The sequence below is a fragment of the Schistocerca piceifrons genome, chromosome 4 (assembly GCF_021461385.2).
Source record: "Schistocerca piceifrons isolate TAMUIC-IGC-003096 chromosome 4, iqSchPice1.1, whole genome shotgun sequence".
NCBI classification, from domain to species: domain Eukaryota; kingdom Metazoa; phylum Arthropoda; class Insecta; order Orthoptera; family Acrididae; genus Schistocerca; species Schistocerca piceifrons.
In genome coordinates, this window is record NC_060141.1 from 238693445 (window position 1) to 238712902 (window position 19458).

General features: G+C 42.0%; 1 protein-coding gene across 1 annotated transcript in view; it reads left to right on the forward strand.

Annotated features, from left to right (window-relative positions):
• The window catches only part of LOC124795750, a 547126-nt gene that overhangs the window by 501103 nt on the left and 26565 nt on the right, over positions 1-19458 (forward strand). The gene's annotated exons all lie outside the window — the stretch shown is intronic.

Sequence of the window (19458 nt, forward strand, 5' to 3'; positions counted from 1 at the left end):
CACGGTAGCTCAGCGTGTTCTATCAGAGGCGTAGCTGCCCTCTGTAACAAAAAAACTGAGTTAATGGATCAACAATCAACTTGAACAAGCGTCATGGGACGTCCGCCCCGATAAATACAACAAACAATATCGAACAAAATGAGATTAATAAAAAGACGGTATGGCACTTGCCCGCGAAAGGCAAAGGTCCCGAGTTCGAGTCTCGGGCCGGCACGCACTTTTAATCTGCCAAGAAGTTTCATATCAGCGCACACTCCTGCAGAGTGAAAATCTCATTCTGTTATGTTCAGCTGCTTGGAACAACTCGTTTGGTGGTCAGTAATTTCACTTATAAAAGTCGAGATGTTAATAAAAGATTATTTTAAAAAATGTTCAGTGGCGTGAAAAAAGTGATGCTTTGTTTTTCGTGTGCAGCTGGCTTGCTACGGACAGCCAGTACTCATGGGAAAGGCACCGCTCTACGGACTGGTCAGGGTCGACTATTTTCGGCACGCTCGGGTCTGACGTACTGGCATACTAGGCGCACTCGCACACTATAATACGCCGGAGACCTACCGGGATAGCCCCCGTAGCGTCCACACAGCCTGGTCCTCAGGTAAACTGCCTGCCGTGTTGCAGCCGCGCTGACGTCACCGCCCCTGACGTATGCGCGCATCTGCCGAATGCACGGTCCGTGTTTAGCCCTCTATATACGGCTGCACGCCGTGGTTGTAACGTCAGCGACAACTGCATGGAAGGTCTCGGGAATTGTCGCTAGCCAAGTAACGACGTTTACGTCCCGTATACATCGAAATGAATCTAGTTACATGTTTTTTCTTTCGTATGCTGACGTTCCCTTTTCCTGTGTATCAGCCGTAGCACACGTACACTGGTGTTGTTAACGCTCTTGGCAGAAGGGCCTACTTATGTATTACTTATTACTAAAGTTTCGTAAAATGAAACTTTAAGATATTCAAACGTCTTAACAGCCATCAAAGTTTTTCTTAATGTCGTTTCAGCTATGTAGCTTTTATTTCAGAAATCGTGTACAGTCACAGTCTCTGTACTGTTGTGCTCTGATTGTCTCGCTGGTAACACGCGTATGGAAAATGGTTGAGACTGCTTCTTGCCTCGTAGTGAAACATGCATGTGGAACACGCTTAAAAAATGCCGAGAAACTGGTTGTTCTTTATGTTTTTCATAGATTTACAGAAAAAATCGGCTTCGAAGTTCTCCGAAGAAATGTATTTAATACAGTTGAGATACAAACACATTGTTGGATGTATGGGGGAATCGGTAGCGTAGTAGATTGATAATCTCGTGTAATTTATGGATCGCTGGTTCAAAACTCGCCCTTTTAATACTTCTACTCCGTTCAATTTGAAATACATCTCGTAATTGTAAAATTCACCAACATATTTATGAATAACGCACGTGTTCTTGTTTCTAATTACATACTGGACGCAAAATTCCAGTTTTAATTTCAAATATAAACTCTTAATTATTGGTATTTTATGAAAGAATGTTAATGAAAGTTGCTTAAATTAAGGAAACATAACAGTTTAATTTCTTAGGACAAAAATGAAAAAGACAAATACCTTTATTTGGACTATGTCTATTGTTTTATACCACAGATGTAGTCACACGATAAAGAGTGATAAGCATCGTACAAACATGAAAAACGATCATTTTCATGGCATAGAGCGCGTCGTATAAATGCTGCATTTTTATAATTTCCACTGCACCATCACAATATGAACCCAACAGAACTGATCTGGTGCCTAATTATAGAATTTGTTGCGAGAATTAGCAGAATTAACAAGACTGTTAAGCTGCCAGACGTACTGGAACTAACGCACGCAGCTTTTTCACGTCGGTGCCGAACGATGGCGGGATACGAAACGGCACGTCATAAAGTAAGAGGAGAAAATGACGCGTATGGATTCTGTTTATGATCGACTCGCTATCAAATTAACAGATGGCAGTTCCAGAACTGAAATGTGTTTCTCGGATGCGGATAAGGAAGGAGCTAAGGCATTACCAGACGACTGACTGTAATTAATATCTTCAGTGGTGTCATTATTCAAGAATACAGTGAAATCCCTGCCGTATGCTTCTGTATCACTCTTAAGTCGCTCAGAAGAATTACCCTGTGTTAAAGTTAGGAATTTTCATCATTCTTCTTTGTAATTAGAATACTATGTTAGGTGAGAACGAGAGAATTTTATGCTTTACGTCTGGACACCTAAGAAGCCTGTGGTAGTGCTGGAGTTTTGTCGAATATTACTTCATTCTCTTTAAAAATTAAAAGGCGCTCGATGCTATGTTATTTCTCTCCTCGTCTCTTCTCACGTCTGAACTGCAACTGCTTACATCATTGTAGGTTAAAAACGTTCAAATATGTGTGAATTCCTAGGGGACCAAACTACTTAGGTCTTCGGTCCATAGACTTACACACTACTTACACTAACCTATGCTAAGAAAAGCAGACACACCCTTGCCTGAGGGAGAACTCGAACCTCCGGCGGGAGGGGCCGCGCAGTCCCGGACATGAAGTCTCAAACCGCGCGGCCACTCCGCGCGTCATTGTAGGTTAGTTGAACCAACTGGCTGGCCAGTGCTGTCGAAGTTTAATGTGCCAGTAAAGCTGTTGTCCTGCATTGTGGTTCAGCTACGTGCATGTAACACAGCATAAAACCTATCCTTCTGGTCGTACTTGATTGTACTGGACACAACTTGGCTTCCGCTCCACGTGAAACGAAATCCAATGATATTCAAATAAACACAGAAGAATACATGGTGTAATGCTTACATTCTTATGGTGAACACAGTACATTGGTACTACAACACGATCCAGTCAGATTCATGTGACCATGTCATGTTCGAAGTCAAAGTGCAATGACCACTCTGAGACGACAGAATGCAACACTAGCAGTAGAGGTTATGTAAAGAGTGCCCAAGGGACGCAGAAAACAGTGCAGTCGTTGTCGTATTGCGGAAACGGAGCTATGTATCTGACGTCCAAAAGTGCATGATCATTGGCTATGGGACCAAGGGTGAAAGCATATCCCGCAACGGCGACGTGTGTGAACTATTCGCGTGCCCTGCGTTTAAAGTATGCGACGCACGGCAAATGACACTATCTAGAACCGAAGCTGAGGCTCCTGTGGTGCACCACGGGCTGTAGATAACATGAGAGAACGACGGCTGCGGAGATGTGTACAGGCGAATAGATGTGCAGCTGTTGGGCAACTGACCGCCCAGATGATCAAAGGGGCTTTCAGCGAACGTAGCTGCATATTGGCCTCCGCATCAGGCACCTGGTTCCTGCACCCCTGAGTACCGCAACTGGACGCCCTCCAGTTGGTCGTTTCGGATGAATCCCCTTTCACGCTCCATCGGACAGATGACGTGTATGGATTGAAAGCATATTAACACCCTGCAACAATCGTCGGAAGTGTCCAGGCCGGAGAGTATTCCCTGGGTAATCTCGTCATTTGAGAAGACAGAAAGGATCATGTCGCTCGCGTATCATGTCGTTTCTGGAAACCCAGAATCTACTCTGTAGGAATCAACAAGGATTCCGGAAACAGCGATCGTGTGAGACCCAACTCGCTTTATTTGTTCACGAGACCCAGAAAATATTAGATACAGGCTCCCAGGTAGATGCTATTTTCCTTGACTTCCGGAAGGCGTTCGATACAGTTCCGCACTGTCGCCTGATAAACAAAGTAAGAGCCTAAGGAATATCAGACCAGCTGTGGGGCTGGATTGAAGAGCTTTTACCAAACAGAACACAGCATGTTGTTCTCAATAGAAAGAGGTCTACAGACGTTAAGGTAACCTCTGGCGTGCCACAGGGGAGTGTTATGGGACCATTGCTTTTCACAATATATATAAATGACCTAGTAGATAGTGTCGGAACTTCCATGCGGCTTTTCGCGGATGATGCTGTAGTATACAGAGAAGTTGCAGCATTAGAAAATTGCAGCGAAATGCAGGAAGATCTGCAGCGGATGGGCACTAGGTGCAGGGAGTGGCAACTGACCTTTAACAGAGACAAATGTAATGTATTGCGAATACATAGAAAGGAGGATCCTTTATTGTATGATTATATGATACTTCTGTAAAATATCTGGGAGTAGGCGTGCGGAACGATTTGAAGTGGAATGATCAAATAAAATTAATTGTTGGTAAGGCGGGTACCAGGTTGAGATTCATTGGGAGAGTCCTTAGAAAATGTACTCCATCAACAAAGGAGGTGGCTTACAAAACACTTGTTCGACCTATACTTGAGTATTGCTAATTAGTGTGGGATTCGTAACAGGTCGGGTTGACGGAGGAGATAGAGAAGATCCAAAGAAGGGCGGCGCGTTCCGTCACAGGGTTATTTGGTAAGCGTGATAGGGTTACGGAGATATTTAGCAAACTCAAGTAGCAGACTCTGCAAGAGAGGCGCTCTGCATCGCGGTGTAACTTGCTGTCCAGGTTTCAAGAGGGTGCGTTTCTGGATGAGGTATCGGATATATTGCTTCCCCCTACTTATACCTCCCGAGGAGATCACGAATGTAAAATTAGAGAGATTCGAGAGGCACAGAGGCTTTCCGGCAGTCGTTCTTCCGGCGAACCATATGCGACTGGAACAGGAAAGGGAGGTAATGACAGTGGCACGTAAAGTGCCCTCCGCCACACACCGTTGGGTGGCTTGCGGAGTATAAATGTAGATGTAGGTCAACATAAGTACGCATCTATCCTTGGGGACCATGTCCATCACTACATGCAATTTGATTTCTTTATGGCATCTACCAGCACGATAATACGACGTGTCACACAGCTCGCTGTGTGCATGTGTTCTGAAGAACACCAGGATGAGTTTACCGTACTCCTGTGGCCACCAAACTCCCCATACTTAAACCCAATCGCGAATGTGTGGGACTGCCTCGATCGAGCTGTTGGTACCATGGCTTCTCAGCCGACAAAAATCTAGCTCAGCTGGGTGCGGCACTGGAATCGGCATGGCTCCACATCCCTGTCCGTACCTTCTAGAACCTCTATGACGGTCATCTTGCACTTGTCATAGCGACCCGCGCTGCAGAATGCGGTTGTTCAGGCTTTCGACGGGTGGTCACATTAATGTGACTGGACAGCGTAGTAGTTTATTTGTACGAGGGTTGGAACTTTAATAGTGGCAACTATTTATTTACAGCTCGTGTTACTGACCTTCAAAGTAATCACCAGCATTGTGTATAACCCGTTGCCAGCGATGTGGGAGTCGTAGGATACTCTTTGCAGTGCCAGTTGTGTTGACAGTTCGAGGGGCGTTGTCCATTGCCCGACGAATTTGTAGTAGTACTTAAGCGAATGCCCTGACGTGTTTCCTTCAGTTTAGAAATCGACTTGAACTTATGAGGGCTTCAGTCAGGGGAGTGCAGTAGGTGGTATAGCAGCCGCATCAGTCAAACACATCAGTAACCGCTTGCACTGTACGTGCTTGAGCATTGCCCTCCAACATAATGGTCAGGTACTGCAGAAAGTGTCATCACTTCTGTCTCTATGCTGTTCATTTTTGGAACAAAACCTACGATCAGCTTAGACACACAAGTGATGACATTTTCTGCAGGACCTGACCATCATTTTGAAAGACAATGCTCAAGCACGTGCAGTGCAAGCCGTTACTGATTTGTTTGACTGATGGGGCTGCTAAGTGCTATACCACCTACTGCACTCCCCTGACTTCAGCCCTCGTAAGCTCAACTAGATTAGATTAGATTAGTACTTGTTTCATAGATCTTGAATATGACACTTCGTAATGATATGGAACGTGTCAGGTTAATAAAAGGTGTCTATACAAGATATTACATTACACAAAATATTACATGACAATATTTTTTTTTGTGGGCGTCGGGGGAATTACCCACTTACTATATCCAATAATTCATCTAATGGGTAGAAGAAATTGCCATTAAGAAATTCTTTTAATTTCCTTTTAAATGCTATATTACTATTTGTCAGACTTTTGATGCTATTAGGTAAGTGACCAAAGACTTTTGTGGCAGCACAATTTACCCCCTTCTGAGCCAAAGTTAAATTTAACCTTGAGCAGGGTATACCGCTCTTTCTCCTAGTGTTGTAGCCATGTACACTGCTATTACTTTTGAATTCGTTCGGATTTTTAATAACAAATTTCATAAATGAATATATATATTGTGAGGCTACGGTGAAGATCTCTAGCTCTTTAAATAAGTGTCTGCAGGATGATCTTGGATGAGCGAAAGCTGAGAATGAAAATAGGCGTGGTAAGCTAATTTACTGAGATGTATATCGCCAACATTTGCAATGATCCTAATAGCGTAAGTAGCTGAACTCAAACGTTTCAGCAGATCTTCAGTGTGTTTTTTCCAGTTCAACCCTCATCAATAATGCATACACCTAGAAATTTTGAATATTCTACCTTAGCTACCGATTTCTGATCGAAGTCTATATTTATTAATGGTGTCATTCCATTTACTGTGTGGAATTGTAGATGCTGTCTTTTGTCAAAGTTGAATGAGAGCCCATTTGCAAAAAACCACTTAATAATTTTCAGTTAATTCTTGTCTGTTGGGTGTGATAGCTACACTTGTATCATCGGCACAAAGTACCAGCTTTGCATCTTCGTGAATATAGAATGGCAAGTCATTAATATATATTAAGAACAGCAGAGGACCCAAGACCGAACCTTGCGGCACCCCATTCTTGGTTGTTCCCCAGTTTGAGAAATCACCAGTTTTTTGCATATTATGTGAACTGCTTATTTCAACTTTCTGCACTATTCCAGTTAGGTATGATTTAAACTATTTGAGCGCTGTCCCATTCATACCACAGTACTTGAGCTTACCTGGAAGTATTCCATGCTTTACACAATCAAAAGCCTTTGAGAGATCACAAAAAATTCCAACGCGTGACTTCCGGCTACTCAGAGCATTTAATGTTTCATTAGTGAAAGTATATATAGCATTTTCCGTTGAAAAATCTTTCTGGAAACCAAACTGCCATTTTGTTAAAACTTTGTTTTACAAAGGTGTGAAGCTACTGTACACTACATTACTTTTTCAAGAATTTTGGATAAGGCAGCCAGAAGAGAGATTGGGCGGTAGTTGTTGACATCAGACGTATCCCCTTTCTCATGCAGTGGTTTAACAATGGCATACTTCAGTCTATCTGGGGAAATACCCTGCTTCAGAGAGCTATTACATATGTGGCTAAGAACCCCATTTATCTCTTGGGAACAAACTTTTACTATCCTGCTGGAAATGCCATCAATTAAATGTGAGCTTTAATTCTTGAGAGAGTTTATTATCTTCCTAATTTCAGAAGTAGAGGTGGTTGGAATTTCAATTTTATCAAATTGTGTGGATAAGGCCACTTCCATTAACTGCCTTGCTTCTTCTAATGAACATTTAGATCCTATTTTCTCTACGACATTTAAAAAATGATTATTCAAAATGTTTTCGACTTCCGGCTTGTTGTTTGTCAATTTTCCATTCGCATCTATGGTAATGCCATCATCCTTTACTCTTGGTTGCCCTGTCTCCCTTTTAATAATATTCCAGATTGTTTTGATTTTGTTATCAGAGTTATTAATCTCAGACATGACGCACATGTTTCTGGACTTTTTAATAACCTTTCTTAATGTATCAAAGTAGTTTTTATAATAATTGTCTGTTTCTGGGTTGTTGTTAGATACAGTCCACTTTTGTGGTTACAAGATATTTTTATTCCTTCAGTAAGCCAAGGTTTTTTGCATGGTTTCTTATAATTAAATTTAACTACTTTCTTGGGGAAACAGTTTTCAAATTCTCTTACAAGTGCGTCATGATGTAAGTTATATTTTAAATTAGCATCGGGTTCCTTGTACACCTCATCCCAGTCTAACTGCTGAAGATTTTCCTGAAATTGAACACATAACTTTGGAGGGTAGTTTTGAATTACTGAACGGAGCTAGATCATATACTGTAACTACCTGAGCACCTTGATCAGAAAGGCGAAGAATTTATGTTTTTAAACTTATCTTGGTCTATAAAAGTGTTATCTATCAATGTGCTGCTGTCCTTTACTACCTGAGTAGGAAAAGCAATGACAGATGTCAAATTGAAAGAACCGAGCAAGACTTCCAGGTCATTGTTCCTATTACACTCTTTCAGTGAATCAACATTGAAGTCCCCACAAATAATAATTTGCTGTCCCCTATCTGACAGATAGCACAACAAAGCGTCCATGTTTTCCAGGAATAAATGAAAGTTTCCTGAAGGAGACCTATATACTGTTACAATTATAAAAGAACCCTGCTTCAGTTTAAGTTGACAGGCACATGCTTCTGTATGTTGCTCTAGACAAAACTTTTTTGTAACTAAGCTTTTTACGCAGTGGTAACTTTTGACACATATGGCAACTCCTCCTCTGACCTTATTCTCTCTACTCATATGGGCAGCTAGTTTATAACCACTGATATTTACCTTTTCCATATCAGACACAATGTGATGCTCAGACAGGCATAGTATATCTATTACAGTATCAGATTCAATATCATCTAAACAAACAAAGACCTCATCTACTTTATTCTTCAATCCCGGAATATTTCGGTGAAAAATGGTAACATTACTTTTTACTTTACTTTTGTGAGAATCAACTTTTTTCTTTAATCCGCCAACATGATGGCAATCCAGCCCATAGTGCACGAAGTACTACTGCATGTCTTCACGAATTGTTCCAAATTGTTGGGCTGGATGTAGAGGACCTGTATCTTGGCCGGCCAGTCCCACAAATTTGACGCCTGCAGATTCTTTTTTTTTTTTCTGTGGGAAAAGCTGAAAGGCGCTGTTCTCAAGGACATACCAGATAGACCGAATGATATGCAACGACATATTACTGCAGCCTACTCTAAAATCTCCGCTGAAATGCTAACACGTGTGTAACAGTCGTTCCATACTAGACTGTATTGCTGCTGCCGGTGGTCATTTTGAACACAACATGTGACTGTCAGTTGTCTCGTTACTGGTCAGAACCCACACAACTAGTGTATGCACGTGTGTTATTCTTTAGTGTGAACTACCAAAGGCTTTGTCCAAGTGTAAGTATGGGGAATTTTCATAGTATGATATCTCAGCCGGCCGCTGTGACCGAGCGGTTCTAGGCGCTTCAGTCCGGAACCGCGCTGCTGCTATGGTCGCAGGTTCGAATCCTGCCTCGGGCATGGATGTGAGTGATGTCCTTAAGTTAGTTAGATTTAAGTAGTTCTAAGTTTAGGGGACTGATGTTCTCAGATGTTAAGTCGCATAGTGCTCAGAGCCATGATATCTCAAACTACTCGCACTAGAATCCAGTCGTCCCTCGGGCATGGGCGTGTGTCGTTCTTAGCGTAAGCCAGTTGTTAGATTAAGTAGTGTATAAGCTTAGAGACCGATGACCTCAGAAGTATGTTCCCATAAGACCTAACCACAAATTTCCAAATTTAGAATCTTACAACAAACACCGCTGACATTCTAATTTACTCTAATTTTAATTTGTTAATGTCAATAGGCATTGTTCTATTTGAAAAGTGTTCGTCAGCACAAAAAATGTACTTTCTAAGTATTATTACAATCCGTTGATCTGCTAACAATACGAGCTCATGACTAGTCAATTCTGTGAAATCTGCACATCAATAGCACTTTCCATTTCCGCAGTATTTGCGGTGCAAATTTTAGGTGATTCTCCCTGTATATTGCTATGAAAGAGAACGAAAATACACAGGACATTCTCCGTTGGAAAACAGTCTCCAATGAATCACCAGCACTTACCGATTAATCCGAAAGACTTGGTGGAGCAGTTAATTTTCTTGCTAGCTTCGAACGTGTCAGGCACCAGTTCACAAGGTAATGAAATAATATCTATTGAAGAGAACTTTTGAGAAGCATCGATTATTGCTTGAAGTTTACGATGTCTATCGAAAATAATAAAGTGAAAGACTCAATTGTTATCGTATTACCAAATATCTTTGAACACGACGCCAATTCATGTGAAGATTATGTATTTCTTCTAAATGAAAATCCTGTAGGATTGGCAAACATCTTTGAACATGGCATCATATTTACGAAATTCAAGTGAAGCTTACTTTTTTCCCACGTGGAAATACTGTAGTGTTGGCAAATATGCTTTTCACGCATTTCAAGGATCTGTTACTATTTTTAATAGGGTAATACTGTAGTGTTGGCGAATATACACTGATCAGCTGGAACGTTATGACTACCGACCTACTATTGACATAAATCTGCACAGGCGATAGCAGCGTCACCGGCGATGAATGACTGCTAATCAGACACACACATGGTGCATGTAGTATTAGTGAGCGTGCTGTCCGTGTGTAGAAGCGGGAAGGCGTGTGATCTATCTGAATTGGACCGAGGGCAGATTGTGATGGCCCAGAGCCTCAGCACAAGCATTTTGGAAATGCCACAACTTGTTGGGTGTTCGAGCAGTGCTGTGGTGAGTGTCTTCAACACGTGGCGAAACCAAGGTGAAACCCCGTCCAGATGTCGTGAGGTTGGGCGGCCACTTTTCATTACAGATGTTGGATATTGGAGGCTAGGCAGACTGGTAAAACAGGACAGATGGCGAACTGTGGCGGAACTAATATCAGAATTTAATGATGGACAGAGCACAAGTGTGTCTGAACACACAGTGCACCGAACGCTCCTAACATGGGCCTCCACAGCCGACAACCCTTGCATGTGCCAATTTTAACACCATGACATGGGCTACTATTACTGAAATGGGCACGTGACCATCGGTACTGGCTGTTGGCGCAGTGGTCTGATGAATCCCGATCCCTTTTTCATCATGTCGATGGGAGGGCGCGATATGTCATCTTCCAGGAGAACAGCTCCTTGACACCTGTACTGTGGGACAAAGACAAGCTGGCGTGGCTCCCTTACGCTCTGGAGTCCATTCTCGTGGGCATCTATGAGTCCAGTGGAGCTCTTACAGGGCACCATGTGGCCAAGGAATATAGTATACTGGTTGCAGACTACGTAAACCCCTTCATGACAATCATGTTTCCCAATGGCTGTGGCAGTTTTCAACAGGATAATGCGCCATAGCACAAGAACAGAAGTGTGATGGAGTGGTTCAATGAGCACAGTGGCGAGTTTCAATTGATGTTCTGCCCCCCCCCCCCAATTTGTCAGACCTGAACCCGATCGAACACATCAGAGATGTGTTTGAACTTGGTGTCAGAACTCATCACCCCCCTCCCCAGCATTCAAGGGAATTAATGACTTGGGTGTGCAGATGTGGTGCCGACTCCCTACCAAGGCCTCATTGCTTCCATGACACAATGCATCGCCACTGTTATCCGTGGCAAAGATGGACATACTGGCTGTTAGGTAGGTGGTCATAATGTTCGGGCAGATCAGTTTACTTGAACACGGCGCCGTTATTAAGCAACTGAAGTAAAGCTTACGTAAATTGAGAGGAATATCTGGATCGACTGCTACATTTTACTCCCTACTAAAATACTACACTGAGAGTAACTGGAGCCGGATGTGGAGTAGAAGGGATAGAGATGGGGCGCGATGACATTTTTCGTACTGAACTACCACTGAATTCCTACTGTCATTGTCCTCTGCTGAGGGAAACTGGCCTACATCTGTGCTGATTGGTTCTTGATATCCTACACACTGGCGCTGCGACAGAGCTGATGTCTGAGCTGGTCCCATAGATGATCTGTTGGGGACAGATCTGGGGATCTTGCAAGCCATGAGAGTATCTCAGTATCACATAAGTACATGTTTCATTGCGTCATGTGTGGACGAGCATTGTCCTGTTGAATGAAGGCAGAATGATATTGTCACATGAAAGATAATGCGCAACAATGTAGGATGTCTGTGACATGCTACCATGTTACCAGAGCTCTCTCAATCACAACCAGCCGTAACTTCAAGTCATACTTTATAGCTTTCCACACCATGAGGCCAGGAGTAACACCGCTCTGCCTCTCCAAAACATTGAAAAAATGGGAAATCTGCCAGGAAGTTTCATATCAGCGCACACTCCGCTGTAGAATGAAAATTTCATTCTAGAAAAACCCCCAGGCTGTGGCTAAGCCATGTCTCCGCAATATCCTTTCTTTTAGGAGTGCTAGTTCTGCAAGGTTCGCAGGAGTTGGGTTGTTTCGGGGAAGGAGACCAGACAGCGAGGTCATCGGTCGCGTCGGATTAGGGAAGGATGGGGAAGGAAGTCGGCCGTGCCCTTTTAAAGGAACCATCCCGGCATTTGCCTGGAGCGATTTAGGGAAATCACGGAAAACCTAAATCAGGATGGCCGGACGCGGGATTGAACCGTCGTCCTCCCGAATGCGAGTCCAGTGTCTAACCACAGGTTCGCAGGAGAGCTTCTGTAAAGTTTGGAAGGTAGGAACGAGGTACTAGCAGAAGTAAAGCTGTGAGGACGGGGCGTGAGTCGTGCTTGGGGAGCTCAGTTGGTGTAAAAAAAGGGTTAGTAGAGCACTTGCCCGCGAAAGGCAAAGGTCCCGAGTTCGAGTCTCGGTCCAGCACACAGTTTTAATCTGCCAGGAAGTTTCATATCAGCTCAGACTCCGCTGTAGAGTGAAAATTTCATTCAATAATGCATCTGTTCTACACTAGGAAAATATAATCGATGATACTGATTGGCAATTACTGCTTTGTTTACAACTGTTTTAGGCCTGTTCGAGGTTCCGTACAAAGGCTGCAATATTTACCAGTCGGAACTATTTTCCCAATGCTCTCTAAAACGTTTTCAGACACTATTCACCTAATCAACTACTAAATAATACCAAAAATCTCATCATAATGTTCCAAAATATTTGATGAAATAACATACAACATAGGCACAGACAAGCGAACTGACCAAGCACCATTATAGGATGGGAAGCAAGTGTTTGACGAGATTTTTATTGTGATGTATCAGTTACACTCTACAGTTTGGTAATACACAAGGAGTACATCATGATACACAATCTTTACATACATCACAACATGGCAAAATACAATGGTGAAACAAGACAAAGATGAAACATGGACAAAGACAATGGTAAAACCAGACAGACATGAAATGTCTATATACTCGAAAACACAAACCTTAGACTGAAACAAAATTCATTGCCAAAACAAGTAACGATTTCAGATACATCACACACACACACACACACACACACACACACACACACACACACACACACACACACGGGTTGCTTATCGCAATGCTAACATGCAATTATACAGGGTGTTACAAAAAGGTACGGCCAAACTTTCAGGAAACATTCCTCACAGACAAATAAAGAAAAGATGTTATGTCGACATGTGTCCGGAAACGCTTAATTTCCATGTTAGAGCTCATTTTAGTTTCTTCCACCTACGCTCAATGTAGCACGTTATCATGATTTCATACGGGATACTCTACCTGTGCTGCTAGAGCATGTGCCTTTACAAGTAAGACACAACATGTGGTCCATGCACGATGGAGCTCCTGCACATTTCAGTCGAAGTGTTCGTACGCTTCTCAACAACAGATTCGGTGACCCATGGATTGGTAGAGGCGGACCAATTCCATGGCCTCCACGCTCTCCTGACCTCAACCCTCTTGACTTTCATTTACGGCGGCATTTGAAAGCTCTTGTCTACGCAACCCCAGTACCAAATGTAGAGACTCTTCGTGCTCGTATTGTGGACGGCTGTGAAACAATACGCCATTCTCCAGGGCTGCATCAGCGCATCAGGGATTCCATGCGACGGAGGGTGGATGCATGTATCCTCGCTAACGGAGGACATTTCGAACATTTCCTGTAACAAAGTGTTTGAAGTCACGCTGGTACGTTCTGTTGCTGTGTGTTTCCATTCCATGATTAATGTGATTTGAAGAGAAGTAATAAAATGAGCTCTAACATGGAAAGTAAGCGTTTCCGGACACATGTCCACATAACATATTTTCCTTCTTTGTGTGTGAGGAATGTTTCCTGACAGTTTGACCGTACCTTTTTGTAACACCCTGTAGATCCCTGATCGCTAGTGAAGATTCGAACTTTGTACAAACATAAAATTATGCTCAAAAGACTAAGCACAAAACCCGTATGGCACAACTGATGTAACTTAATAGTTCTATAAGATTTAAAGAAAATGCACGTGGCTTGCATATTGTCACTATTGATAAGACGTACAGATTAGTCAACACTTTGACGAAGGTTCAACGTACATACGTACCATCCTTTGCAGCCACAATGGGCCTTCAAATTAAATGTTTACTCACTAAATTGTCTATATTACTCATCAAAATAAGTACTGCTTGCTTACGAAATGAGTGATAGGTTAGACGATGAGTGCAGTTTGATCTTTATAGAAAGCATTAAATTCATCAAAATACCTACAAGTTGGTACTGCGACACTGCAAAACACACACAGGCGCTTCTGTTCACTAACTTGCAGCTTAAAGTACTCTTGTCGAGCGAATTAAACGATGTTATTCAAACAACATTGGCATTGTGTGTACGTTATGCTCAGAAAAGCAGTTTCAGTTAGTTCACCATTCATGAGATGAATTCGCAGTTGCGAATACAAACAACCATCAGCTGTGTAAGGGAATGATGACGATGAAAATTTGTCTCAGACCAGGACTCAAATCCGGACTTACCCCTCTACAGGAGTAGTCGCCTTAACCGCTTTGGCTATCAGTGAACAAACCGTGACCAGGCCCAAACTTCCATATGTCGTTGCTACTGCGTCACGACCTGTGATTCCTGCACAGGGGAGGACGTTGTAATTGAAAGTAGCTGCCTGATACCGATGGATAAATACGATACTACACTGCCAGTATTGTTAAGTACAGCATGCATGCATTTCCAAAGGAACAAATCATCCTTCTTAACAACACAGGCAATGCAATATCGGGGTTCACCTTTCATTCATACATCATCCCATGCTTGTAATGCACTTTTCGTAGCAATATGATCAGAATTCCTAACACCAGCAAAAGAATTTTTTTTTGTATGTCAAATGGCGTTTGTCCACACTACTAACAATAACCTCTGGGAAGGTGGAGCTGTTGAAACAAGTTTAACAAACTGCATGCTGAACCTTGGGTGGATGCAGTATGTGACACTCCCAGTTGCTGATACCCCAGTGGCTCACACCAATCCTCTACACATGCTCACTGTCAGCTACTGGTGCTACAGTACAGTTTTAAGATCCAGTAGCTGATGCCCACTGTCAAATATGGCACACACACTCTCAGCTTCTTGTTTGCGAATACTACTTAATTCATGAATACATATTTATTTATGTCAACTATTACTGCCTTGCCTGCTCAACAGCGCAGTTTCTACTGTGCAATAGCTTAGATTACATTAGATTCAGTTTTGGTTCCACAGACTCAAAAATGAGATCGTTCTCGTGGGTCTGGAACATGTCAGAAAGTATAACATAAAAATGTTGATTATTTGAATATAATACTTACTTTGCATATCATTTGTCAGGAGATTGTCAAGATATGTGGGTACATTACAGTAAACTGGAACTGGTAATATTTACAGAATTAATACATTATCAGAATAAAGCATAGGTAAGTATATTTCATAAATTTACCATACAAAAATTCCTAACCTTGACTGTTATTATCAATCGCTGTGAAAACTGATAACTAACAGACATTTTTACACTTAAGGTGGCCTAACAGTCCCTATTAAGACATTCATTGATAGAGTAGAACGAGTTGCCGAGCAAAAAGTCATTCAAACTCTGTTTATACTGTGCTTTATATAAAACCAAGTTTTTAATGGTTGTTGGCAATTTATTGAAAATCTGTGTTCCTAAGCACTGAACCCCTTTGGACCAAGCTACGTGATTCTAGATCTTTATATAGATTGTTCTTATTCCTAGTACTGATACTACGTATTGTTGGAAATAGAGACATATTATTTACAATGAATTTCATCAAGGAATAAATATACTGCGAAGCAATTTCTTCAAAAGGTTTTTACATGATGTTCTTGAATTTACACCGCAAATGAGTCTTATTACACGCTTTCGCAATCTAAACCCTTTGCTCAATTTGAAGAGTTACCTCAGAATGTTCAAAAATGGTTCAAATGTCTCTAAGCACTATGGGACTTAACATCTAAGGTCACCAGTCCCCTAGACTTAGAACTACTTAAACTTAACTAACCTAAGGACATCACACACACCCATGCCCGAGGCAGGATTCGAACCTGCGATCGCAGCGGTCGCGCGGTTACAAACTGTAGCGCCTAGAACCGCTCGACCACTCCGACCGGCACCTCAGAATGTGATCCCACATGACACAACAGGATGAAAGTAAGCAAAATATGCAAGTTTTTTATATTTGTATCTCCTACATCTGCCATCATTCACATTGTAAATATAGACTTGTTTAAGTGCTTCAGCAATTCTGTGGTATTCCCTTCCCAAGTGAATGTATTATGGTGCTGTAATCCCAGAAATTTTACAATGTCATCCTGAAGTTAATAACATCAGCAGAATATGACAAATGTTTTTTAATGCAAGATTAATACGCTAGCATGAAGTCGTTTTACTGTTTGGGTGACTTTGAAAGTGGGTAGTTGAAAGTACAACAAACCTCGTTTCTTATTCATATATATATTTATTACAATTGCTCAGTATGCTATTTCATCAAAATGTCATGTTGTCTCCACTGTTTGACAGCATATATTAACGTTACCAGCAGGATATGACAAATTTTTTGAACTACAGCATAAAGTTAATGCCTTAGAATGAGGGTTATTCTAATGTTTCACATTATCAGCAGTAGATGACAAACCTTTTGTACCTGCAAGATAAAGTTAATACTCTTATATAGACTCAATATAATCTATGACTGATTTTGCAAGCGGGTAGTATGAAAGCATAGCAACACTCGTTTCTTACCTAAGCAAATGTGTATTACTACTGTTCAGTACACTATTTGGGAAACACGTATCATACTGATATGCATAATGCATTCCAAGCATGCTAAGATGTGCAAGCTAGCTGAAACTGCATTTATGAGTATCAAAAAGTGCTGCTTAACCTGTAAGTATTATCAGTAGTGGCAATATGCAAGTCATGTGCAGTTTCTTTAAATCTTATAGAACGATTAAGTTTCGTCAGTAGTGACATGTGTTTTGTTCTCAAAGTTTTACATATTTTGAGAAATAATTTTATTTTCTGTGTGTGTATGTGTGTGTGAGAGAGAGAGGGTCTTCGCCTCATAGTTCAGAGAGATAAATGTTGCAGCCATCCTCAAAAGTTGTTTCTGTATATAACCCCGCGTAAGCGTTAGTGCAGAAGATGATGCTTTATCTTCTTCGCCCCTAAACTGGTTATTGCTTATGTGAAAAATAACTGAATAACCTAGGAAAAACAAGAGGCGATACCAGTTCGTTCTGTGGACCACCAGTAACATAGCTTCAGATCGCATTGCCAACACTCTCCATGTATTTTAGACTTGAAGATACCACTGTAACACTTCAAACGCACATTGTGTGTGTGAGTGTGTGTGTGTGTGTGTGTGTGTGTGTGTGTGTGTGTGTGTGTGTGTTTCTGATGTATTGTTTGACAAGTTGAAAAAATAACTTTGACATAAGCATTGTGTTACTGGTGGATTTTTGCAGACATTTTAGTTGTTGAATTTACAATGTGACACTCGACAAGCATCGTAGGACATTTAGTTGTCGAAATATTCAATCTCAGTGTAGGGTTTACTGTGTTTTACACCAAATGTAGGTCTAAAAATTAAATGTCATCTACCTGCTAGGATGTTACTTTTTAGCCGCGCGCGCGCGCGCGCGCGCGCGCGCGCGCGCGCGCGCGTGTGTGTGTGTGTGTGTGTGTGTGTGTGTGTGTGTGTGTGTGTGTGTATTGTATATATTTCTGACATATTTTGATGTGGAAGTACTGCAAGTTATACCCTTTACAGAATTTTCTGTGGATAAATAATTTTGAGCACAGAAAATCAGATTGTTCATAAACTTTTGAGCATGGCAAGATGGCTTCTCTGGAGCGACATAGTGACTGACCTTATAATTTTAATAGCCGCTAAGACAGTACGCTGTGACTGACTGGTTCATTTAAACGATGGGGAAAATACTAGGCTCTGATTGGAGGGAGGAAGAGGAGGTGGAGGGCAGGGTCATGATGACGTCATTATGACTATTCACATGATGTGCATGTGATGACCTTCATCTTCATGACCGAGTTCGAGGTCAAAGTGCACCAGTGTGTCAATAGATGCAGTATTACCGCCGTGTACATAAAGCTGACATCGGGAGATCAATAAAAAGTAGGTGAACAGCGTGGCTTGGACGAGTGCGAAGTGTGGATGCTGGAAGAATTTCAAAAGAGGTTTATAAATGAAAACTATCTGAAAGAAGACAGAGAGGAAGACCACGAAAGTGGTCGATTGACGGTCTGGAAGTGAGAAGAATGGAGGAAAATTATTGGAGAGACCGTCAACCGTTTGTACTGCCTCAAGAAGAAGAAGAAGAATAAGAAGAAGAAGAAGAGGACCTAAGAAGTGATATGAAACGGATGGCTCACTTGAAATCTGTACAGGGAAGCTGAATGGAAGATGTTGAGCCGGCCGAGTGTCCGAGCGGTTCTGGGCGCTACAGTCTAGAACCGCGCGACAGCTACGGTCGCAGATTTGAATCCTGCCTCGGGCATGGATGTGTGTGATGTCCTTAGGTTAGTTAGGTTTAAGTAGTTTAAGTTCTAAGGGACTGATGACCACAGCAGTTAAGTCCCATAGTGCTCAGAGCCATTTGATCAATTTTTGAAGATGTTGATTTGTTGGGAGGTTTGTGAGGAAGTGCGGTGCTTCTGTATAGAAAATTGCGTACTAGATGCTAATGCGACCTAGTTCAGTGTTTGGAACCCATATCAGGTAGGTACTGTACACTGGTATCATGGCTATGTGAAAGATTGACACAGACTCTAGTGGAAGTGCATCGGGGGATCTCTGGAAGTGAGGCATCGTCGATCTCACGAAACCATACTGGATACAATAAGGAACTGCTATTCGACGAAGACTGCACTGTAACACTCCCTCCCTCCCGCGCCACTCACCCACTTCCTATCGTGCAATTCGCACATTCACTAAATTGACTTAAGAGGCAGTAGTATCACATCTCGAGAATGACCTGGAAACATTTAGCTCCGGGCAGGAATATTTTAGAGGGACTGTTGCTGAATTTTTGAGAACTCCTTTATTAAGCACTGGATAGATATATACCTAGCACAACAGTTCGTGATGTGAGGGACTCTCCATGATACAAAAGTTCTAATGAAACATTGATTACTGCACAGTAGGTGTAAAGCAAAGCATAGGGTCACAGATAGAGAGATGCTGAATGAAACGTGTTTGGCTCTCATATGGGCAAAACATTAAACCTTCGGCTATCGTAGGTATATCTTA